The sequence below is a fragment of the Pavona decussata genome, unplaced genomic scaffold (genome assembly GCF_977016875.1).
Source record: "Pavona decussata unplaced genomic scaffold, jaPavDecu1.1 SCAFFOLD_13, whole genome shotgun sequence".
In the NCBI taxonomy this organism is placed as follows: domain Eukaryota; kingdom Metazoa; phylum Cnidaria; class Anthozoa; order Scleractinia; family Agariciidae; genus Pavona; species Pavona decussata.
In genome coordinates this window covers 2,452,176-2,478,864 of record NW_028145436.1, presented here as the reverse complement: position 1 = coordinate 2,478,864, position 26,689 = coordinate 2,452,176, and the positions used below count along the sequence as shown (strand labels likewise).

The 26,689-nt window shown below is 39.4% G+C and overlaps 1 protein-coding gene, 1 long non-coding RNA gene and 1 pseudogene across 9 annotated transcripts in view; 1 reads left to right on the top strand and 2 right to left on the bottom strand.

Moving 5' to 3' along the window:
- The window catches only part of LOC146487865 (TNF receptor-associated factor 4-like), a 133,477-nt gene that overhangs the window by 14,740 nt on the left and 92,048 nt on the right, over window positions 1-26,689 (bottom strand). The window lies entirely within an intron of this gene.
- LOC146487866 (TNF receptor-associated factor 5-like) lies at window positions 1,890-24,807 on the top strand (annotated as a pseudogene). Its single transcript, XR_014868200.1, has 7 exons — window positions 1,890-2,093; window positions 10,908-11,001; window positions 16,235-16,336; window positions 18,006-18,172; window positions 19,809-19,883; window positions 22,106-22,183; window positions 23,727-24,807. The product of XR_014868200.1 is annotated as a TNF receptor-associated factor 5-like (transcript).
- Window positions 12,636-14,982, bottom strand: LOC146487867 (uncharacterized). Its single transcript, XR_014868253.1, has 2 exons — window positions 14,111-14,982; window positions 12,636-13,653 (listed from the first exon to the last, which is right to left on the bottom strand). It is a non-coding gene; the product is annotated as an uncharacterized LOC146487867 (long non-coding RNA).

Genomic DNA, 26,689 nt, shown 5'->3' with positions numbered 1-26,689 from the left:
CATATAGGTGCTTAGGTGGACCGGCGAGTATGGTGGTGCCTTGGACACCAAGCTCTGGTCTCTAAGCATGCATTATTATTATCATCATCACCATCATCATCATAGCATCATCATTCTTATTATTATTATTATTATTATTATTATTATTATTATTATTATTACCAGTTTGCTGATCCATTATTGATTTTCCGATTGATTGATTGATTGATTGATTGATTGATTTTTACAAGTTCTCGTACAGCTTAGCGATAAGAGTACTAGTCAACTCCTTAGATTACTATACTAATAATAATATAATAATAGCTAATTAGCCGTGTGAGAGTCGATCTGTTATCCATCCACGGGCAGCTCATCTCAATCATGAATCAAAGAAATGAAATGATCAGAACTAGCCTTGAAGAAGTGAGAGTGAAATTCATGCAACTGTCAAAAAATTTTTAAAATGGCAAGTCATGTTTTCAGACAAAAAAAGAAATGAAATGATCAGACTAGCCTTGAAGATTTGCTGACAGTCCATTACAATATAATATTGGTACAATGACTCGAAATCGGCCGATGTAGGAGTGTTATCGCGTCAATATATAAATCAATTAAAGAGGAAGACATAACCCCTACAAATTACCTGGAATCGGGTTAGGTATGGGAAAGGGAGGCGGCCGGAAAACGAGGATTAAAATTTCAAAGCCGGTTCCCAGGTCAGGGTGAACAACGAGAGATGACTCAAAATCAAACCCGGAAAGAATACCCAAATTAGCGACAGGGAAATTGTTTAGCTTAAGCTTAGTTACATGCAGTCATATCCGTTTCCGAAAAAAGGAGCAGCGTAAGTTGCATGCGAAACATTTGTCATTCATTTTATACTGAAAGACTAATTCCTGATATACAAATGGTAGAAAAGGAAATCATAGTCTGGTTTTTAAGAAGTAGGCGAGAGCAGTTTAAATTGAGGGGGTTGGTAAAAGCTCTTACAGACCTAGGAAGCGTATTCTAGGTCTATGCCTCACTGTTTCGTTCTTGCAAGGGGCAATCTTAGCAAGTTCCTAGTGCAAATTTGTTTTAGAATTGTGATCGTGCCAATCTACGCAATCGTGGACAAAAAAAAATTTAAGGAAAAAGCGTGAACCCACCGGTACACAGTTGGGTACAGTACAACCGCTGCAGCTGTTATTTTTCGACTATTATTAGTGCTATATAATTGTAATGTAGCGTGTAATGTATATGTATAAACTGTTTTTATTATTAGACCTTATTAATATCTATGTGTCATACAGACTCCATTTAAACCAGTTTATGCTGAACTGAATACTCCCTGAATAAATATTTGTTCAAATAATTAAATTTATAAATTTGCGAAACTGACAACTTCAGGGGTATTTTTACGTTCGAGAAAATACAACACTGACACTTTTTCATACACAAAATTTTCCTCAGACAAATATATCAAGCAATTTTCCCCAAAAAATGCGCAAACCACTGAAACCATTCCTAGTTTCAAGGGATTTGAAGTTGCAATGTATTAGTATCCAAGCCATCTGTACCCCCTAAAAGACGCTTATAATAATCCCCCCTCCAGGCCAAAACTGGACCATCATGCTTGATATTTGTGTTCCCCTCGATTCTCCATGGCCACACCTTTTTGTCCAGGCCTACTCCAGACCCAGGTCATTACAGATCCACTCCTATACGAAGTTACCTTAACAACAGAACATAATGTTCCCAGCCCTAACAAACAATGCAGATGCACGTTATAAAAGTCTTTTAAGGGTTTAGTGAAAAAAGAGCTTTTGAAAGGTGCAGGTCTTTGCAGGTCTGACTGTTACGAAGTCACACAAAGTCTGCATGCAAATCACAAAACTAGTTCCCAGGAAACAGAGGAAAGTCATAGTGTCGTAGTGTCGTCTCGTGCCTGTGAATGACCTACGCAGACTCAGTATTTGAAGGCTTATTGAGATGGCTGGTTACAAGGAGAACTTTGTAGCAACAGTGGAAGATGATGTTAAATGTTCCGTTTGTAATTTACCATTGCGAGAACCCGTTCAAACGAGATGTGGCCACAGATTCTGTCGGGAATGTCTCGAGGAAGCTACCAGAAGGTACGATTCTTTTTTGCCACAGCTGTTAAACCTTTATAAATGTATAAGCTTATGTTGTTGTTTAAAAGCTGGGTTTGGTTCTAAATTTTACAGACTTACTTTTATTATCTCTTGTTCCTGAGTTGAAAAATTAAAATTTTAAACCAAAAATAAATTTCACTTTACCATTAATTGTTATTAATCATGAATTGATCGAGAAGACCTTGGGGACGAGGTTGAAGTACAAGTTTCATCGACAGTTTCATCGACATGAGACAGGGTGAGGGAACCCCTTAAATCTACACTTTGTTGCTTCGACAATGTTGCTTCGATCTTTCTTCATGATCAAGTGCTGTCATTTTTTAAATACAGTCGAACCTCCCGTAAGCGACCACCCATAATGTCAAGCATACGTGGTCGCTTACCAGAGGTCACACCACGGGGGGTCTAAATTTCGGGTAATGTACATATGGTAATTACGGAGACCTAACCCTTTTGCCAGTGCTAATCGAAACCCATAATAATAACTTTTCTTAGCTACAAGTATATTAAGACTGGTCCAAAGTTATTCTAGGCAAAAAATCTTTCGATCTATGTTGATTATTGTTTGTATCTCCCAAATTTCTAAGCGATTGAGACAATTATTGTGAAAGAAACCTGACTCTTTTATTACTCCAGGTGGCGCTGTCTAAATTTTTCAGGGAGCGGAACATAAGCAAAAAGATAAGAAAGAGAAAAGATAAGAGAGTTTTTTTCTTACAAGGGATCCAATCTGCATTAAAGTTTATTTCAGTGTGAAGTATGTGTAACGACAGGCGGAAAGACACAGAGTCCGCAAAACACAACTTATTTATTCCGGTTGAACAGCGACAACAAAACTTCAAGATGGCTTCCTACAATATCGGTCACGTGACACGCAAGGCGGGAACTAGACTTGTACTTCATGTAACCATACTCGTTACATCTCCCTTCCTAAGTCTAATAGTTTAGTTTATGCATACAGAACGTTAATGATAATAAAAAAGCAATAACATAATGTTCAAATCTGCCTTAGAAAGTCTCCTATATTAAAACGCCCCTGCAAAAGTACATAATAAAGCCAAATTGAAAAAAGGGGCAACAAGGCAGAGTCAGTGTCTTATTTCAGCACTCATAATCTTTTAACCACACAGGGGGGCGGCGGTCCCGCACTGGACGACCTTCAGTATGAGGCCCAGAAACCACTGGTGATGATGGTATCATTGCCTGTGGCGGCTCAGCAGGACTTGACTCTACCAGTTCCATTGGATCGGTCATGTCGAGGTTTGTCTCCACTGACTCCGGTAACTCCTCGGGTGTTGCTCTGAGCCATTTGCGGTTCCGACGATAATGCTTTCCGTTCACTTCAACCAAGTAGGAACGGGTCCCCTCCTCTCCAATGACGCGCCCCAGTGACCATTCCTTCTCGCGTGGCAATCGCATTCTAATGGCATCACCGTCACGCAATTTTGGCAGTTCATGTGAGTGACGATCATAGTAGCATTTCTGCTTCTGCTTTCTAATCTTGATCTTTTCGGGGACATCAGTTATCACCTGTGGAGTTAACAATTGCTTGGCTACTGGGAGACGGGTGCGTGTTCGCCTACCATATAGTAGCTGAACAGGAGAAGCATTCATACCCTCAGTTGGTGTGTTGCGCCACTCAAGTAACGCCAGCAGAGGATCACGCTTATCAGCTCGGGCTTTGGTCAGCAATGACTTGCAAGTCTTAACTGCATTTTCCACACGACCATTACTTTGTGCGTGATAAGGGCTTGATGTGACGTGGTGAAAATCCCATTCCTTACTGAAGCTCTGGAAATCTTCACTGTTGAAGGGGGGCCCATTGTCACTGATGAGAGTCACAGGAATACCATGCCTGGAAAACCACGCCTTTAGAATGGTGATAACACGGTTGCTGGTGGTGCTACTCATATCTTGCACTTCAAAATAGCCAGAGTAGTAATCAACAGCTATCAAAAATGATTGCCCGTCCAGCACGAAAAGATCAACACCAACTTTCTGCCATGGCAAATTAGGCACATCATGAGGCTTTAAAGGCTCTTTACATTGTTCGGGCTGATAACGGTTACAGATTCCACACCTTGACAAGTGATCTTTGAGCTGGGCTGTGATTCCAGGCCAGTAAACAATGTCGCGGGCACGACGCAATGTTCCTTCTATTCCAATATGTGATTCATGCAGGCTCTTTACAACACCAGAACGCTCTTTAAATGGTATCACAAGGCGATGACCCTTGTATACCAATCCATCTTCTATGGTCAGCTCATCACGGCTGTTCCAATACAGCTCAATTACTTGCCTCCGACGCCGGTCATATTTGTGAGCTTCTGACAGGGTCTCTGGCCAACCCTCATGAATAACATCAGACAGGGTCTGTAATTCTTCATCCTGAGCAGTCTCCTTGCTCAGCTCTTCCAGGCGAGTGGGGGAGACACTTAGATCTTCACCATTTTTAATCTGCTCTAACTCAAAAGCGAACAGTCGTTCTCTGACAGAACGGACGTCACTGTCCTGGGTCTGACTCACTGGTTCCTTTTCCAAGTAAGCGCGACTTAATGTGTCAGCCAAGAACATGGTCTCTCCTTTCTTGTATACCACTTGGATGTCATAGTTCTGTAAGCGGAGACGCATGCGTTGGAGGCGTTTTGGCGAACTGTGGATTGGCTTCTTGAATATGGTTTCCAACGGCTTGTGGTCTGACTGCACAATTACATTGCTCCTTCCAAAAATGTACTGATCAAATTTCTCACAAGCATAAACTATGGCGAGTAGCTCTTTTTCAATCTGAGCATAGTTTTGTTCCGTTTGAGTCATTACACGAGAGCTGTAAGCCACTGGGCGCTCCTCCTGTAGCAGAGCTGCACCAAGTCCACTTTGGGAAGCATCGCATTGAATGACCACTGGCTTATTCACGTCATAGTAGGCAAGTACAGGTGCAGATACAATCATTTCCTTGACATGGGCCACAGCATCAGTATGACTTTGCAGCCAACACCACTCAGCATCCTTTTCAGTGAGTTTTCTCAAGACTTCTGTTTCTTCGGATAGACGTGGGAGGAACTTTGCCAAGTAGTTCACCATGCCCAGGAACCTACGTAAGGACTGGACATCAGTCGGGTCTGGCATCCCCACAATTGCCTCAACCTTGTGTGGATCTGGTTTCAGTCCCTCACGGGTTAGAATGTGTCCGATGAAGGGAACTTCTTGCTGTCTCAGTCGGGCTTTCTTCTTGTTCAACTTCAGGTTTCTCTCACGGCAACGGTCTAGGAAGGCACGCACATTCCGGTCATGGTCTGTCTGCCACTCAGCAGGTGTGTTGCCAAATCCAACGATCACAAAATCATCTGCAATTACTTCTACTCCTTTAAGCCCCTCAATGTGCTCTCGCATTTTGCGCTGCCAAACTTCCGGTGCACTATTGATGCCGAATGGCATTCGCTTCCAACGGTAGCGCCCGAACGGGGTGTTAAACGTTGTTAAACTACTAGACTCATCGTCAAGTTCCACTTGCCAGAAACCATTACTGGCATCAAAAACACTGAACAATTTTGCCCCATTCAGCCTAGTTGCAATCTCTTCAATTGTCGGCATCGGGAAGTGTTCACGCTTTATGGCAAGATTCAGATCCCTGGGATCCAAACAGATGCGTAACTTGGTTTCCCCCTCAGCTTCGGTGGATGGCTTGGTCACCACTAGCATACTGGATACCCAGTCAGTAGGATGGTCGACTTGTTCGATTATGTTAGCAGCTACCATTTCTTCGAGTTTCCGCTGAACTCGCTCAGTCATCGCAACAGGTAAACGCCGCGGAGGATGCACTACAGGTCTGATGGACTCGTCTGTTACAATGTGGTACTGTCCGTCCAACTTTCCAAGGCCTTCAAATACATCGTCATACTCTTCCAGCAGTGGCTCTGTGTCGGACTTCAGTACATTGACGCGTGGATCTCGGTCACTGTCTAGGATCTTTATCAAGTTCATTTCCAGCATTGTCTGCTTAGACAGTATGGGCTCATACCCATGGCCTCTGACTACATTGACTTCAATTTTGTGTGCGTTTCCTTTGCGGGAGACATACATTGTGGCTTTGCCCTCGATGGGTTGCTCATCTCCATTAGCTAAAACCAGGATTGACTTGCCGCGTGCATTGAGGAAATTCAAGTGCAGATCGCCAGTCACCTTCTTGTACACATCCAAGGGCAAAAGATTGCATTCAGCCCCCGTGTCCATCAAGAAGCTTACATCGTGACCTGAAAGGGGGTTAGACTCTTTTGATACAGTGAGGGTAACCATCTCACGACCTCCGTTTCCAACACCTGCGGCACTTAAATAAAATCGCTCTTGGACAGAAGACACCTTGCTTTTTGCTGGGCACTTGACAACAAAATGATTCCTTTTTTTACAATATGCACAAATCTGGCCAAAGGCAGGGCAGCTACGTCTTTCGTGGTTCCTACCACAGAATCTGCAGTCCTTGATCCAGCCACTGCTGACAGATGGGACATTTTCTGACTGCTCTTTCTCTTTCTCTTTCACAGCACTCAATCCAGACTCAGCAGACATAACTTTCATTTGAACAGCCGTACTCTCGGCGGCACGAGCGATATCTATAGCTTTCTCAAGAGTCAATTTCTTCTCTTTGAGCAAATTTTCACGTACCTTGGCAGTTTTGGTACCTGTCACCAGTCGATCCCGGAGAAGCTGATCGGGTGTGATTGACTCGAAATCACAATTTGCTGCAATTTGGCGAAGCTCCGTCAAATATTGATCAACAGTTTCAGATTCCCGCTGATCCCGCGTAAAGAAAAGAAAACGTTCGTAAATAGTGTTTTCCCTGGGAATGCAATACTCTTCGAACTTGCTTACAACCGCAGCGATTTTCTTCGCGTCGTCTGGCGAGGCCCACGTGAAAGTACGAAACACCTTGTTCGCTTCTTTTCCAATTACGGCCAAAAGTGTTGCTACTTGGCGTGCTTCTTCCTCTTTATCTAGCTTCGTAGCCAGCCTGTAATTATTCCAAGCAGAAACCCAAGTTCGCCAATTGGACGCTGTCGAACCATCGTTTAGCTCGAGTATGTCAGGAGGAGGTATTTGGAAATTCGCCATGGTTATCAAACTTGAAGCCGGACTTTCGCTATTTTGAACACTGGTTTCAGGCATAAATTCGGTAGCTTCTGCCACAAATCATTCCTTTTCGTGTCGACGTGTGGATCCGGGAAACTTCTGACACCATGTAACGACAGGCGGAAAGACACAGAGTCCGCAAAACACAACTTATTTATTCCGGTTGAACAGCGACAACAAAACTTCAAGATGGCTTCCTACAATATCGGTCACGTGACACGCAAGGCGGGAACTAGACTTGTACTTCATGTAACCATACTCGTTACAGTATGGTGCATGTGTATTTTATCAATTGTTTTAATGCTATATCAGGAAACAAAATGCGGTAGCTCCAACTGTGAGATTTACGACGTCCGCTGTAATGATGTGGCCAATATGTCACAGAGACACATTTTTCAATTTCAATTTGAGAGATACAGCCAATTGTGTGTCAAATGGTCGCCTACGGGATCGAATCGATGTTAAAAACAATTGAAAATTTTAAACAATCATCTCTAAAAGTGGTCGCTTATGAGAGGTGGTCGCTTACGGGAGGTGGTCGCCTACGAGAGGTTCCATCTATAGTGATTTTACTTGAAAACTTTTGGTATTTTGGAAAAGTGGTCGCTAATGAGAGGTGGTCGCTTACGAGAGGTGGTCGCAAAGGGAGGTTTGACTGTAACTTAGCCTTTTCACAACTGGACTGACTATCCTGTGGCACTTGTTCAGAAAACTCTTTGGAATTCCAAACTTTACAACACTGGTGGTCCCTTTTACCTTGAAAATTACTTCTACCTTCTTCCAAGAAACCCCACCTCCTTCAAAAATGAAGATTCTTGTGAGGGCCGGGTTGTTAAAAGTAAATAAATAGATAAATTGGCTAACAATATGTAAATTACAAATAGATAAACAAATTGAAAATTAACTGTATCTATTATTCAAAGTGACTACTGCTTATAGAAATAATAGATCCAAGCATCAAACAAGGTAATTAACTTAATAAGCCTTATCACGGTTTTTGACACCATTTTGACAAGTAGGCAAACAGGGGTGAAGTAACAGTGTTTGTATGGAAATTTGATGTCAAATTATTTTCATGAAACATCTCTTCTGAAAAATTCATGAATTGGAAACTTTTGGCACTAGGAAAAGGATTTTAAGAAAAAAAAGTTGGAGGGATGTAGCTGTGCCAGAAAGCGCCCAGTCGTGTTTTGAACTTTCCATACATTTGTCTGTATAGCGAACCAGCCATAAACTGCTCTAAAAATAGCTCGCGGGAAAAAAATACAGGGAAATGTATGAAAAGTTCAAAACAGGACTGGACGCTTTCTAGCACAGCTACGTCCCTCCAAGTTTTTTCTTAAAATCCTTTTCTCAGTGCCAACAGTTTCCAATTCATGAAGTTTTCAGAAGCAATGTTTTATGAAAATTATTTGACATTGGATTTCCATACAAACACTGTTGATTCAAGCGTGTTTGCCTACTCATCAAAATGGCGTTGAAAACCGTGATAAAAGGCCTATTTTTTATGTCTTATTCAGAAATTGATGTGGGGTGCCTGTGTTGTCATCTCTTCTACAGTTGAACTTGTATTTTGTCTGTATTAAGAGGTCATCTTTTGGAAATGGCCACAGTAAATTAAGGGAAGTATAGTTTTCACGTCTGTCACAACTGACCACTTAAAATAGAGGGTGACTGCCTAATATGATGCTGCTTAATACAGGTTCAATAAGTTTTTTGACTACATTTGCACCTTAATACAGTCGAACCTGTATTAAGCGGTCGTGGTCACCCTATTCTAAGTCCCAGCAAGCTGTTTGTATTGTCTTGACCTGTTTTAAGCAGTCACTTTGTAAAAGGAAACCACTTCAATATGATAACAAATTATAGTGCGCCAGGCAATTGTGTTTCTTGAGTGAGCTGCACTATCGTGGCATTAATGTTTTACTAGTCCGTTTCAATATTATGCTCTCCTTTGTCATACCATTTTATCGCTAAACTTTCTTAACCAAGTAAGTGATGTATTCTGTGCAACCTGTATTAAGCAGCCAACCTGTATTAAGCGGTCACTCAGAGCCATTCCCCGAGGGTGACCACTTCATACAGCTGATTCGACTGTACTTTCTGTACGTACTCAGCAGTCAGTTTCCTCTCCCCAAAACTCCTTCTCTACCTCTCCAGCAACTGAAGAGGAAAAAAAAATAATTACGTATTTCTTTTCTTAGCAAATATCCTGGGACCACAGTTGTTCAATTAGCCTGATTAAGCTAGTCCTAGGTTAACATGAACTGTGATTCAAGTTTAATTACTAATCAATAAAGATTCTTTAAAAAGATTTTTGTTCCTCAGTTTCACCTACTATAGGAATTTTCTTTACCGTTAATTTAAGCTTAAAATTAGCTTTTAAAAACATTTTTAATGAGGGAGAGAAAACCTCAGTTAATTTTTAATCTGGATTAGCATTAATCAACTTTTGAACAACCAGGCCCTGTTCTCCAAAGAAAACAAGCAAAAAGAGGGATGATTACTCAGTCAGTATCAGTCAGTCAGTCAGCCTGTTACTCACTGAGTGACAGTCACTCAATATTAGTTGACCAGTCAGTCACTCAGTCAGTTTAACTCACTGAGAGACAGTCACTTAGCATCAGTTGACCAGTCAGTCACTCAGTCAGTTTAACTCACTGAGAGACAGTCACTTAGTATCAGTTGACCAGTCAGTCACTCAGTCAGTTTAACTCACTGAGAGACAGTCACTTAGTATCAGTTGACCAGTCAGTCAGTGACAGTCAGTCAGGTAATCAGTAATCAGTCAGTCAGTCAGTCATCATAAGGTCAGTCATGGCCAGCAAGTCAGTCAGTCAGTCAGTCATACAAACAGTCAGTCAGTCTTTCACTCACTCACTCAATGCATCTATTAAAATAGATGTCAGAGTCCCTTAAATTATGAAAGATGTATGATGAAAAGGAAGCAGACAATGAATCACTTTTCCCAAATAACGATTTGGAGTCTGTAGTATGTATTTGGCCTATTGTGCAATTCCAGAAAATGTCCATACACCCCCATTGAAGGTTTTTTGTTTTGCACCCCCCCTCCCTCCTCCCAGGAAATTTCAGCTTTGCTTCACACTTTGCTTCTAAACTATTGGCTTCTAAGCACCCCCCCGCCCCCCTCCCAGGAATTTCCAGTGACATTCCCAGGGGTGGCTATGGATTTTTTAACACTGTAAGAAATGAAATGTTAAAAAAACATAAGTAGTGTTATTAATTATAAGTATTACATTGTCTACATATGCAGGAGTCATGTTGTAAGTAATGTATGTATAATATATTGTGAGTAGTGTTCGGTTATGTATTGTAATTAGTGCTAGTATATTTTTCCAAGTTGAAGCTGATAACAAGTTAATTTCTGGAAAAATGTACAGTTACTCCTAATTTTCTTTTGGATAATTTAGAATAACACTTGCTTATAAGATCCACTTTTTCTGCATGCATAGTCACAAACTGCACAAAAATACCATTGTATATATTTCCTTAGAAACCCGTTGGTTTTTTTGGACCATTCTGAGATGCAGAATGTACATGCAAATTGGACTGGCACCATCCTATAGGTGTGAACATGTTATCCTTAAGTGTGATCATGTTATTTACAGGAAACTGTTTATGTTCTGAAGAACCTTTTCTTATTCCTAGAGTGATGACATATGATTGGGGTGACAAGCCAGAAAATGAAGATTTCTACTCCATTACTTGCCCTGTGGATAATGTAAATTTAGATCTTGAAAAAGTGAGTGTTGATAATTGTAGTCATCTTTAGATATATTGGACACTGTTAGACTCTGGGTGTTGATAAAAAATAATTAGAGTTTTGTCCTATAGATCTGCAAATTGACGCTTCATTCTCACTGAGAATTAATATTATTTGGGAGGTTTATTTTTGGACAACAACTGTTTATGTTATGGTACTCCCTGACAGAAAGGCAAATAAATATACATTGCCATGTGATGTGATATTTTGGCTAAATTAAGTTAATCAGATTAGGCAATAAGCTAAGTTATTTAATGAAAACTGGTTTTGGTTTACTGCACCGCAGTACAGTTAATTGTTCTTTTCGACTGAGTACACGTACGTACGTACGTACTAGTCTACTAAGAAATTGATGATTGTTGTAAGTTTTTGTTTTGTCGTTTTATCGCATATTTGTGTGATTATCTGCATTCACGCTATCACTTGCTATTTGAGGTTAGGGGTAGGGTGGGCCCCACCCTACCACCGTAGCTGTTTGGCTCAGGAATGAGGGTTGAGAATAAATGGCGGTATGTACTGGGGGCAAAGGTTGATGGGAAGTGGCTGAGAGGTGAGGGCCAATAACTTGATCATGAGTTCCTTGCGCCTTGAGGGTGTTGATGTTACCAGAAGGCCGAAAACCACAAAAACAAATTTTCATGAATTTTTTATATGGTTACATGCAGTCAGTATTTTGTATTGCTGGTATTAAGCCCTTTCAGATAATCTGCCCTGCACTTGGCAAAACCCTTAAGCATAACATTACCTGAAAGTAAAACACAAAAAGATGTGGTGACAATTGTCAATTGTCCAGAGATATCCATTGCATATAAATTAATAACTTATAGACTTCCTCAAAGTCTTTCACTTCTCATTTCTGGCCTAACATGCTCTTGCTGCTCTTATATATTTGCTTCCCTCCATGCTCTTTGTACATGTTTTTCCTGAGATCAACTTGTAAGCAAGCATACCCTGGTGAAAATCTTTTGAGGATCTTTAAAGATCCTCAAAAGTCTTCATGAAGATCTTCGAGGATCCTTATGAAGATCTTTAAGGATCCTTAAACAATCTTGCAAAGATCTTTAAGGATCCTCAAAAATCCTTGCCAAGATCCTTAAGGATCCTCAACTTTCTTGCCAAGATCCTTGAAGATCTTGGCCAAGATCTTTGAGGATCCTCAAAGATCCTTAAGGATCCTTGCAGATCTTGCCAAGATCTTGTCAAGATCTTTAAGGATCCTTTGCAGATCTTGCCAGGATCTTTGAGGATCTGCAAAGATCCTTTGCAGAACTTGCCAAGATCTTTGAGGATCTTCAATTATGTCGCCAAAGATCTTAAAAGGATTTTCAAGGATCCTTTGCAGACCTTTTCAAGATCTTTGAGGATCTTCAATAACCTTGCCAAAGATCTTCAAGGATCCTACAGGATCCTTTGCAGCTCTTGCCAAGATCTTTGAAGATCTTCAATAATCTTGCAAAAGATCTTCAAGGATCTTGAATGAACCTTTTCAAGATTTTGTACTACTTTGAACTTTCCAAAATCACAAAAACATTTGTGACTGAAATCTCCGGTGAGTCTCAGAATAAGCTGTTGAGAATGTACATGTAGTATGTAGATGAAAAAGAACATCAGCATGTCATAAAAGGGATAATTTTATTGAACAATCCCTAACTTATTTTAGTTAAGATTCAGGAATTTATTTGTATATAAATGTAGGTCTACAATGCTAAATCAATACAAAATAACTTGTGTAAATAAAATCAGAAATAGAAACATAACTTTTAATATGTATTGTGAAAGAATAATATTCAGCAGATGGATATTTTACCTCAACCATGATGGACAAAATTTTGACTACAACATGAAGCCTGGGTGCTCACGATCCTAATGTTAATGTACAAGAAACTGTAATAATTTTTATTCTAAAATTTGGTTTGACAATTGCCAGTGAAAACGTTTGTACAAGAAAACATAATAACAGAAAAACAATAACTTATAGCAAGCTCTGATTATGTACAAAAGTTCTAATGACAAGGCTACACAGTGCAACAAATTTCAACAGATGTTGTTCACAACATTAGTGCAAGTCAAAATCCCTCTCTAAATTATCAGCCTTTAACAAAACTTAAAAGTTACTGCCTTGTCTGCACAACTTTACATGTAACACATTTATAGTGGCTCAGAAAAATTGTAGTTTTTCCCTCGTGATGACCCACAAAATGTGGAATGACTATATTCTAGATAATGAAAAACGTAACAAAACAGTGCAATCACAACATCAGCAAATGTTGTGCTACTATAAAAATTTGATAGGCATAATAATTGTGCAAGCACAGTGCTAAAAGACCAAAAAGTACCAATTTGCTTGTAATTTACATGACCAAAACAATTTGACCCTCTAATTTTCTATTAAACTATCAAACATCAAGTAATGAATTCAAGGCTCAAAGTTACAAAATTTTTTATTTTTTCATTGTTCCTGAGTAGTATATATAGTAGTAGAAGTCGCAATTCATAACCATACTAAATCAGTTAAAAATAGGCTCCCCTGCTTACAAGTGACTTAGCTTATTGAGCAGGATTTGGTGACTTCACACACTCTGAAGCTGCAGTCTTGGGTATCGGCCTTGACAACAACATTGAGTTGAAGATCTACAGCAAAAAGAGAAAAAATCATGCACTTTAGTCAGTTCTTCTGTGTGATTACAGTGTTCACATTCGTTTTTAACTGATGGTGCTATTTTATTGTACATGTGGGCATTATAATACTCCACCAAATGACCTTCAACTTCAATCAAATCACAGGCAAATTAAAGTAATGTTATACTCGATCGAATAAGTCACCACACAAATAAAGCTTGCAATTGATTCTCAGTACAACTACAATCATCTGATTGTTCATTTCAACTAGCGCTACAACTACAAATTTACCCCATAAAAACGTTTGTAAATGTTTTATTTTAAAAATAAATAGGAAATGGCTACCTCGACAACCGAGATCAGATGAATTTGTAGCTAAATTCACAGAAGCACATGCATTCATTTGGTTGAATTGTGCATCACATTTTCAAGCCAGTCTGTTATCAAAATCATTGATATTAAAGCCTACCTGTTTCTAAAAAGTAGTTGTCCACGATTTGTTGCTTAAAGCCATCATTTGCTAGCTTAAAAGAAGAAAAAACCGAGGAAATGTGCCTTGTTTTCTTGAGTCCTGCGAAACGGTCTTTCTGCGAGCCTGCAGTGTATAGCTGCTGACCAAATTTGGCTTTGCTCGTGCCCAGTCTTCCAAGCCAAGATGGCTGCCGCTCTTGGCCCGGTGGTTTCCTTGTTTCCTTTATAAAAGAAGTATTGTGCAAGAAAGCGACAGGGTAATCATTTGATGAAGACTGTGAGCAAACTTTTAGCTATTGGAAATCACTCTTTATTTATAAGAATGAATTACTGAGTCTGAGTATCACTAAGACACTATCATGCTGCATGACAAGCACTGATCAGACAATCAGCTGAGTAAACTTATTTATTTGTCTATTAAATTATATCCTTTGGTGGGAAGCCATGTAAAGCAGGAATCTTGGTGCAACATATCACAAATTTAAATTGCCAAAACGAAATTCCATATTCCACGTACCCGTTTCTCTGAGACATCCAAGCAATAGTTCCAAGCAAAAAACCAGCAGTATTGATGACATTGCATTATTGCAACTTTCAGAGTTTTAGTCAACAGTCTGTACTTTCCAACACCTTTAAGGTATAATTATTTACTCTGGAAGCTCAAACTCAGTAGAAACAGAAATTTTGATTCTTAATTTTAAAAGTGACAAATGTATTTGTTACTAAAGCGGGCAGATCTTTGTGACTTTCTTTCGAACAAACTATTTTAACTCTATATCTTCATCAAGAAACCACAAACGCTCAAATTTGCTGCCTCCACCTGCCCTTTCATCCCACAAGCTTAGGAGCAATAACCGTTTTATAATTCCGGTGTGCAAGTCGAATCGTTAAAAGAACTCTTTTATTATTAGTCATTAGTAGTGGTATGTAGTTTTTTAAATAATGTCCTTTTTCCTCTCGCAGAGTTCTATGCATTCTTCTTTATTATATGTTACCTGTAATTATTAAATTTTTTCTATATTTTGTATATATATTTATGTTTTTCAGTTTCATACAATTTAATTATTTGTACACGCAATTCAGTCTTTGGACTGCGAAGTGTATTTGAATAAACGGTCTTATTGATTAATAAAATAAATTACCAAATGCCTACACTGTAATTGCAAGTGTAATGGCCTTTTATTTTCCATCACCTTTTTTTTCTATTTATCATAGGGGTCTTGCAAACATCCTCATTAAATCCTTGAAGCTCATGAAGCATCCTGGCAAAGGTCTTTGCAAGATCCTTACTATCAAGGATCCTTTTAAGATCCGTCAAAGATAATTCAGCTTAATTTAAAAATCCTTTAGGAGCCCTAAGGATCCTGACAAAGATCTTTGCAAGATCTTCGAAGGATCCTTATTAAATTGTTGAAGATTTTGGCAAAGATCTCTTGCAAGATCTTTGAAAGGATCTTTTAAAGATTCTTCAAAGATCCTCATTAAATCCTTGAGGATCCTGGCAAAGATCTTTGCAGGATCTTCAAAAGGATCTTTCTAAGATTCTTTAAAGATCCTCATTAAATCCTTGAGGATCTTGGCAAAGATCTTTGCAAGATCTTTAAAAGGATCTTTCTAAGATTCTTTAAAGATCCTCATTAAATCCTTGAGGATCTTGGCAAAGATCTTTGCAAGATCTTTAAAAGGATCTTTGTAAGATTCTTCAAAGATCCTCATTAAATCCTTGAGGATCCTGAAGGATCCTTGCAAAGATCTTTGCAAGATCTTTAAACGGATCTTTGTAAGATTCTTTAAAGATCCTTATCAAATCTTTGAGGATCTTGAAGGATCCTTGCAAAGATCTTTGCAGGAATCTTTGCAAGGATCTTACAAAGATCCTTGCAAGATCCTTACCAATTCCTTGAGGATCTTTGCAGATAGTATAACAAGATCTTGCATATGCAGGATCTTTGAAGATCTTTGGAGGATATTCAAAGATCCTATAAGGATCCTTTGAGGATCTTTATCTTTAAAGATCTTTGGCAGGTCTTTGAAGATCTTTAAAGATCCTTGAAGATCCTGTGAGGTTTTTCACCAGGGTAAGTTACAAGCGTTTATAATGTTGTCTGTTTTGTTTTGCTAGGATGTTTTCCCTGACAAAGCAACAGAAAGGAAGATACTATCACTTGTTATTCATTGTTCAAACGATGACTGTAAATGGATAGGAGCACTTAGCAAGAAAGATGTAAGGTGTAAATATGCAAATAAACTAACAGACCCAACAGTATTAAGCTCTTAAAATAAACTTCATCTTCTTTTTTTAGTTTGTAGGGCTTCATTGTGTTATATCTGGTTCTGTTATGCCTGTTCATATCTTTTCTTGCATTTGGTTTACCAATTATCCGTAACGTTTATCAATTTAATGTAACCCATTTTAGCAACCACTAACCAAGTCAGGGCTTCTGATAATTCGCGGGAAAAAAAGTCAAATTTCGCGGGATTTTTGAAGACAAATTCGCGGAGAAAACGGCCGATTTCGCGGGAAATTTCGCGGGAATTTTCGGGGCAAATTTCGCCGAAAAACAAAGAAGAAAGCCAAGAAGAAAGATTCCAGAAAAAAAAAAAATATACTGGAAGGATCTCGTGTTGCTTTGCAGTTTACAAGGCAGGATTGCTCGTGATCGAAGGTTTAAATCCATTTGTGAAGTCAAAACATTGTTGTGTCTTCAATCGACTCTTCGATCGTGCCCTGCACGTACGACTAAACATGTGCCTGCATTACTACAGACAGCAGTTTCCTTTCCCACTCCGTATAGTGTCACCGAAAAGTCTTCTCATTTCTTGTGCCCATTTTTTCGCAACATTAATCTAAGAACGCCTGGTAGTTATGGTACGTTATGTTTACTCGTGACAGTGACGAAATTTCAAGATAAATTTGCATTTATGAAAAGTAAACAGCCCCAGTGGCTAAGATAAGTTTCAAATATGTTGTAACGACATGCATTTGGTGGGATTTTTAACGAATTTCGCGGTATTACGCGTTTTTTTGTGAATTTCGCGGGATTCCGCGGATATAACCGAATTTCGCGGCTCCGCGACCGCGCGAAATATCAGAAGCCCTGCCAAGTATTCACAGGTAGAGATCCTTGGGAATTGTCCCAGTTCATCTTTTTTTCTCAATGAAAGCATTAGGTCCAAACATAGGAATTTTGGGGGCTGAACATGCACCTTAATTCCTTTGAAGTGATTTTTTCTGGATGTCACATATCTCAGAGTTTCCAGCAATCATCACCATCATCATTATCGTCATTCTTGTCAAGATCATTATTGAGGGTTGTTGAAAACACACCAGTACAGTCCAGTCGTATATTCCTGTAGTCCACTGAATTTTATTGTCGGACGTCTAGTCAGGTTTTGTATTTCACAAAATTAAACTCAAATAATATATTCTGGAGGCCACTGGATTTATTTGGTTCTAGTTGTGTTTTGGGGTTAGGATACCATACTAACAGTTGTCCGTTGGAGTTGTGTGGATCACGTGGTCTTGAATGGAGTGCAAGAGAGAGTCTATTGGACTTGATTGAAGACTATTGTTGTGACAGACTTAGAAAAAAAACAAGTCATTAGGGGGTAGAAATGTTGTCCATTGGCGTCCAATTGATCCTTTTGACTCTACTTATATTGGACTCAGATGGTGTATAGAGGGTCGTACAGGGGTATTTTCGTGACGCGTGATTAGCTGATTTTATTTCCCGTGAAACGCGAATGTAATAAATTATTCTTCATAATCCGTGACCTGAAGGTTTGAACCGTGCAAGAGACCCCCCCTGTATGACCCTCTGTATACTACACATAATTATCATTATTATCAAAAAGTGTGATACATATGTTAGAGATGTTTCTTTGCCCAACAGACACACATGGAATCCTGTCTGTCACTAATCATTTCCTGTACCAACAAGAGCTGTGAAGAAACTATGTTAAGAAGAGACCTGGAGGAACATGCAACTGTCACATGTCAATGGAGGGTGGTTTTCTGTTCCTACTGCAATATGAACCACACCCTAAATGTCAGCAAACGGTAATACTACTATATACCAGAATAATACACAACAATTATAGTGAGTCTTGTTAATGTGCATGCTTTGATCTTCAAACTATCCTGAAGGTAATATTCAGGGCCAAGTTGTTCAAAGCCCAATTAAGCTAATCCTGGGTTAACGTGAACTTTGATTCGATTTTAATTACTAATCAATGAAGACTCTTCAAAAAGATTTTTTTCCTTCAGTTTTAGACTTTTCTTTACTGTTTGCTAACAGTAAAAAACATTTAAAAACATTTTCAAAGTGCGAGATGAGAACCTGACAGTTAACTCTTAACCGGGGATTAACGTTAATTGGCTTTCAAACAACCGGGCCCTCAGGTGTTTCCATTTATTTTATTTGCGTAATTTGTGCACTCTTATAATAATATTTACATCATTAGCTTGTGCTCAGCTCCAGCATGTGCGCATGGTGGGTTGTCCTTGATGCTATTTTCAACTAATCTATATCTAGTTACGTTAACTTAGCTATTGACCACTTTATGTTGAAAAAACTTTTATGAAAAATTTGCAACTGCAAAATGAGTCATTGTCAAGACATCAGAGATTGCGCTTCACCTTCGACTGGCAGAAAATAGTAATACTGCATGAGAATATGCAGGTAAGAAACCTCTTCTTTTTATTGCAGTTTTTGAAATGAATGCTATGAATTCCAGTAAACAATCAGTGGCAGTTTGAGAAAACTATATACAAGAAATTTTATTTGAAGCAAGTCACTTGCCTAGCCAGATGTAATAGGGGAATGGGAGGAGGAGCAAGAAAAAAAGGGGGGCCTGGGGAGAGGGAACAGTTATTGACAGATAGTTAGCGTAATTGGATTAACTGAAATCTTTGGGTGGAAATCAGTGGAAGGGGGTTTATGGTAGGCATTCTCTCTTCTCTCTTCCCAGTTCCCCCTCCCCCCCCCCCCCCCCCCCGACGCACACACACACACACACACAAGTAGGCTAGTGGAACCACCTTCACTTTTCTTGTACGACCAAAAGGGGTGCATGAATCTGGAATATACTTTGTGGATGTCACAATTTCTGTCAGACTGTCAACTGCAATGCCTTATGCTTTTATATACAGCTGATAGCTGTGAGTTATATACTTCTTTTTCATGCATTAAATTTTCCCATAACAATGATCATCTTGACTTTGAATAAGACTCCCTTCCAAAGTTCTCTTGAATTTCATTATACAAGTTAGATTGGTGTAAGTTAGGAGATAGCAAGCAAAGACTCAAAACCCAAATTGTGCCTCAATATTATTTTTCTCCACTAAATATAAAGGAAATCTCTTGAAACCTAAACAATTGAAGCTTTGTATAGTGCAATACAGACCATACAGACACTTGTCAATCCTCCAAAACATGAATACTTCAGCATAGAGAGGATAATAAGGGTGGATCTAGAACTGGTTGTGGTATTTTTTCTGGCCAAAAACTGGCCATATTTTCCATCATGGCTTATAACATTTAATAAATAAATTAAATTATTCTTTTAATTTAAATGATAACTAATGGAATGACTGTGGTTCTATTTTTTAACATTTGGCTTTAGTTTACTGTGCTGTATGTACAGTCTATCATAGTGTGCTGAAAAAGGAAATGAAAACCACGTTTTTTCCTCAGGAACACATCAGTGAGTGTAAGAAGTACAAAGTGGAATGTCCAGCTGGCTGTGGTGTAGCAATTCAGCGAGAAAAGGTAAGGCCTTACAACACTCTCAGATCTGTAAATTGATAGAGAGCACAGGGAGAAGGGTGGGGGGGGGGGGGGTATATGTACAAAGAGTTGCAAAATAATTTAAACAAGAAGCTGTTTCCAGCTTATACTCGGGCCATATTTGACTGTGTGGTGCATAAAGCCTACAATCTTTTAACAGTGATAACCTCCAGCATCGCCAATTCCCCCAAATAGATAGCCTGCGAGCAAGCTCTTATGCGGGTGGATCCTCTTTCTCCCTCCCGCCCCCCACCCCCAAGAGAGCTTGCTCGCAGGCTACCAAATAGATAGATACAGAGATATAGTGAGGCAATAAGTAACCACCAGATAGCATTGCATTTCTTGCAGTCAGAATGAAATACAGGGGAAAACGACATTTGTCATACGAATGCTTTCTGTAATCCCCGGGCTTTAATCCTTACGATTTCACCTTTCGTTTAGAGACAGAAACCATTTGTACGGTCCTGATATGTATGTGACGCCGGGTCAATGACGGATGGTAATTTTCGGTATGATCTAGACCGGGGGGGGGGGGGGGTACTCCCTTATGTGACCTTAACGGGGACGTGCGGCCCGATAGGGTATGGTTTTCAGGGTGTTTTGTCTTGAACGGGGTATCTATTTCATCACTTTCTGTCTTAAACATGGTATCCCTACATGACCTAATGGCTTAAACAGATTGTGATTGCCAATGCATTAAAATACAGTGAGAAACTAGTGTATTCTTATTTCATTCTAGTCAGGGTGTGATTTTGGGTTAAATATCTTAGAAAGGGCCTGAAAATTTTGAATTCTGTCTTAAACGGGATAGGGAAATCGGAGAATTGTGTCTTAAACAGGGTCAGGGTTTGAACGCCCGGGCCGCACCTCCCTGCCCAAGCATCTGTTGAGTACCCCCCCCCCCCCCTCCCCGGGATCTACAGTAACGTTACGCATCACGCGTACGTTTATATCCTTGTACGTTTTTCAATGTTTCGCTGTTTATATTTTTAAATGAAATTCAGGGGAAAGCATTTGTTAATTAACATTTCATTTGAAGACAGAAACCGTTTCTACATTGATTGTTTTTCTATAGTAAACGTGAGACATCTTTATCTATCTTGGCCCGCGAGGTCATAGACTGATTTAGTTGCCAAATTTTCGGTTAAACAAAACTAACCTTGAGGCACTCAGGTTAGCCTAAAAAACACTCAGGTTAGCCTAAAGAGCACTCCAGTTAGCCTAAATAGCACTTAGGTTAGCTTAAATAGCTCCCCGGTTAGCTTAACGGTTTAATAGCAGTTTATGTTGGGGTTGTTGGGTTCATGCCTCGCATGCCTCGCATGTTTTGTTCATGCCTCGCAGTCGTCTGGCTCGCATATTGTAAACACTCCTCACGGCCCGAAAACAAAGAACGCGACCGAGAATTTAAAGAATTTGATAACTCGACAGAAAACGTAACTCGTACCAGCCGAGTACAAAAAACGAGACCGAGAACAATAACTCGTGGCCCGAAGTCTTATTTCTCGGCCCATCGCGACCCCAAAAAGAAAAAAGAATTTGATAATGCTACCAAAACCTTAACTCGGTCCGCCTTATGGCCCGAGTAATAAGAAAAAAATCACTTTATTTTAGTGTCAATGTATTTAGCGCAGAGCACTAATTGGGGACACTATCCAGGTCGAATTGGAATTTAGAAATGTTGCTTTTCGAGGAGAGGGGACAACCGGAGTACCGGGAGAAAAACCTCTCGGAGCAGGGACGAGAACCAACGAAAAACTCAACCCACATATGACGCCGAGGATCGAATGGCACAATGTGGTGGCATGTTTAATTAGCACAAAGAGGTTGGAGGGGAGGGGTGGGGGGACAGGAACTGCATTGCAGAACAATCCTTGATTCAGTGCAAGTTTCTTGGATAAAATGTGGTGGTTCAAGAATAAACTGCAACAAGCATGAAATTACGAATGATTCACATTTTGCGCACAAGCGCAACAGCGTTTCGCCCATCATTGGTTGAGCTTTTGAAAGAAATGATACTTTTTTGCCGTCTGGGTAATTTGGTATTAAAATTATTTGTTGGAAAGTTCAAAGTCCCTATCCTTTCTTTGTTTGTGTTGGTTACTTTTAGTCTAATAAGCTGTTTTGGATAAGACTGTGTAGTGTTTGTGTGGAGCTACTGTAGTCTTCTCAGTTGAAGTTTGTTTGTTTACATTCTCACGTAGATTTCACATCACACTGAAAGAGAATGCCCACTTATTACCATCTCCTGTCCTTATGCTGTAATGGGCTGTGATGTAAAGGTATTTTAAGTTTGTTTTCACATTGCCTTCCTGTTTATGATTTTGCTTTATTCATTCATATAAACGTATTTTTGTTAAAAACTAAGGGCGCGTTGCATTTGTCAGAACTGGGTTACCACACCGGTCAATTCGTAAACGGAATGTACCAATTTGAAGGATACGTTTTATCCTAGTCCTTCGAATTTCTTCAAAATAGCGGGTACCTTTTTCGGAGTGATTATTTTTCAAGATTGAAACTGACTGGAACCGATTTTACACCGAGTGTGCAGAAGGTATACACCGCCAAAAAATTAACAGGAAACCTCTCGCTTCTGTAAGGCAGTCACAGTTTAATAACTGATCTAGTTTTCAGTTTTAATTCGACACAAAAATTGTATACATGTATACAGAAAACAGAATAATTTTTACTTTCCTCTAAGCTGTGGAGACCTTGTAGGTTCTTGAATGTGGGCCCAAGGTTGTGTGCCTAGAATTGGTTCAAAAGTACATTGACACAAAAGCCCGGCGTATCCAATCGATGGAAACCGATGATCGGAAATTCAATCGATCAATCGATAAAATTAGTTAATTGGTATCGATTGGTATCGGCCAATCGATGACCAATCGATAACCACACAAAAACCTTTCATCGATTGCTATCGATTGGCTCAGCAACCTTGAACAGACGTCACGCACGCTACCTGTCCGATCATTCGCCATTTTTAGGAAGCCCTTGGGACGAAATTGGTAAAACAAATTCCGACCCAGAATATACCAAACACCAAAACTAAAATGGCTCATCGCTTACCACTATGATGAAAAAAAGGAACGTCTTTTTTATCTTTTGCTGCATATTTTATTTCTTTTAGACACAATTGGCGCCTTCATAGATTTTTTAGTTTGTGTGTATGTGGTCAATCTTTGTTTTAAGCACGATTAGGTATGGGCTCCTGGTTCGTTATTATAAGGCTAGGTATTGCTGCTTTATTCATTATTTTGCAACAACTCATGCTGCTGTTGTTGGCAATTTCATTGTTTGCAAAAGTACAACCTCTGTTACCAGAATTTTTCTGTGAAGGCACGATGCAACCACTTTCCGTTTTTTGAATTCTATAGATTGGCCCACGGAACAAACTTTTAATTTGTCAAAAAAAAACTGGATTCCTGTGGACGGGGCATTAACGTTTAAAAAGAGAAAGAAGAGAGTATTTTTCTCCTGTTACTGCGTACAAAGTTGTGTTTTTTATGCGTCGATTCCGGTTCCGTCAATCTGCAACCAATCGATACCAATTTATCTATCGATCGGTATTGATAATCGACACCAATCGATAACCACACGAATCTTCGCCATCGATTGGTCATCGATTATCAATATCAATCGATTAATTTATATCGATTGATATCGATTGTCATCGATTATCGATTCCATCGATTGGATACCCCGGGACAAAAGCCATGGTCCAACTGACTCGGTGTCAGACGAAACTAGGGCAAAATCGCATACGTCAGTCAGTTTGCTGTGTGAATCAGCAACTGAGGTGCTTTCTGATTCGACTTGTTGCAGATGCCAAGAAATCAAGTGGAATCACATCTTCAATCAGCCTATCGAATTCATCTTGACTTGGCTTGTTTGAAGTTACATAACACGCAAGAAGAGTACAAAGAAACGACTCGAAAACTCGAGGAAAAAGTGGAGACGCTTTGTAGAAAGGAAGATGAAAAAATATCAAGCTTGGAACAGCAGTTGAAGGAGATGAAGAAAGTGAACGACTTTCTTGTTGAAAAGGTGGCATCTCTAGGGAAACAGATTTCCAGATTAAACGAGAAAGCACCTCAACTGTCTTGGAGGATTAACGGCATTGGGAAAATATTGAGTCAAGCCTGTGCCAAAGATGGCAATAACACTGTTGTAGATAGTGCACCTTTCTACTCAACTACATGTGGCTATAAATTGAAAGTCTCTGTTTATCCCATGGGTGACAAGACCAAAAACAACATTTATCTTTCAGTATTCTTGGTAATAATGGAAGGTGAATACGATGCCGTATTGCCTTGGCCTTTCCGACAGAAAGTAATTTTCACCCTTGTTGACCAGCAAAAAAAAACGGAGGAAAAGAAAAATGTTGTTATGGAATTAATCACTGATTCTTCCCTAGAGGGGGGCGCCAAGGTAACAAAAGTTGAGAAGCCTGGTTTGGGATTTGCAAGGTTTATATCCCATAAGATTCTTAAGACACGGAAATACATTCTTAATAATTCATTGCTACTTGAAGTAACGATTTGCTCTCCTTGTTAAAGGGTTAGAAAAATACCTAATAGTTAAATTATTAAGGCCTCTAGCCAGTGACTCGCTACTGACCGACAAGACTGTATAATAGATTGTCATAGATGTTTGCAGCGGAGAATAATAAACCTTCCTTTTGTATTTCTGAAATTGGCATTATTAAGTGAGAGTGGTTATAAGGTGGACACGTATTATTCAAGTTGTTACCAGACTTAGCGGGGAAGGATTTTATTTTGTTAATTGCAACGGAAATGTTTCGCGCATTGCGGGCTACATGACATGACATTTAGTTCGCCAAAGCGACCTAAAAACTCTATCATATAACAGTAAACTAAGAGGACGAAAGTAAGACAGCCCACGAAACTACCTCCCCACCTCACCCTCCCCCCTCCGTTTGTGAGTTCTTTTTGACAAGTTCACTTCTTCCGTATGCCAATTTGCATTAACAATTGACCTATGGATTGACGAAGCATTTGTTTATTATCTGTTTTGAAACACCAACGGACGCTTTTGCAAAAGGTGAAGGGAACTTTTCAGAGATTTCTATTTTATCAGTGCTTTTAGGACGTTGATAAACTCTCAATTAAATTCTCGGGGTTTTTTTTTTTTTTTGGCTGCTGCAAACGTAAAAACAAAAAACAAAACCAAATTTCACCTCTCGAAACGATTGTGACAACTCGAAAACTGTGGGAAACTTCTGTTGCAGCGTGTAAAGAAGATTATTTATTTACCGACTCCAAGCAGAAATTCCCGAGGGTTCGTATGAAATATTTTCTAGGAACACCGCTGTGAAAGGAAAAATGTTCGCATTTATTGGCTTTCCGTATAAACCAGTTCACTGATTTGAGTCAGGAGCAACAAAACTGACCTTTGCAAGGTAGAGGGGTTTGACTGTAAACGTACGTATTTAAACAATCGAACTCCGTTTAGCGAACACGCCGTTAAGTATTACAGGCACTTTTTTCTGCTCCCTATGGTTAGTCCGTAATAGCGCGTTTGACAGCAACACAACAAGGCCTTAAGAGGAGAAAAAGATTTAATAAACAGAGTTTTTACATAAGAGTGGCCTGTAGGTTTATTGAACGCTTAAACCCGTTCGTCCAAACAAAATACGATACGAATTTCGATTTTTTTCAATGCAGTCAGTCCCCCAGAACTCACTCTCTGTCCTCTTGCTTACCGTCTGGAAGTGATTAGGGAACGTCGAATTTGACTACAAACACAAGATTGAGTACGAGTACGACTTTCAAATTTCAAATCAGTCACATCCCCAGAACTCTTGCTCCTTCCCGTTGTTTACCAGTAGATAAGGAGATCCAAGAAACAAGATCGGTGTGACAAGCGGTTATCTAAACCATGCAAACTAGATTTGAACAGCCGTATTCGTCCTCAATCTCGTAGTCTTAAAAATCTGAAGGAACCTAATTATCTAAAACACGCACACTGGATTCGAAAAGTCGTACTTGTACTTAGATGTCACGACACAACAAACAGTACAGCTAGTTTACTAGTTATACTAGTCACACAGTTGATTGAGGCTGAATAAATACAGTAAGCGACAAGTGAAAAAATACACTCACTCACTCCCTAACCGAGGACCACGGTATCCATGGCAACCAAATATGATAGCAAATTAAACTTCATGGTAATATTGTCAAGTAGCTTGTAAGCGTTATAATGGACAACGCAAAGTTCTCCGCGAAGAACAATAACTATTTTCAAATCATTTAAAGAAATATTGACTTTGAATTGTCTGAAATGCAGACCTCACACCACCCGAAAACGGCAGCCAAAACAAACATTTCAATAACATCCAGTCTCCTTCAAATACAATGAAAGAAAGGAAAATTTTGCTTTAAACTTAAATAAAAAGACTGGTAAAATTAAAAACAACAACTGAGTTTCTTTCACTGACAACACACATAGTCATTGATTTCACTCAGACGCTATAAAAGGATCACGCGTCACAAACCTTTTTCTGCAAAATGTTAAGAAACGTAAGATAAAGTCAGCTGTGAAGTTTCATTGGGCGATAAATCCAGACTTTTCTGAAAGCCGTTTTTAATCACGTGTTTCGTGGCTTACAAAGTGGCGTGGGCGGACCCAAAATACCAACGACGTGCTGATTGGAACAAAGACCTGTAAACCGACCCACCATTTGAGATATTATAAGATTAGGAAACAACTACATGTACTCAATTTCAAACATTTAGTTTATTTTTAAGACAACTGTCAGTTTACGA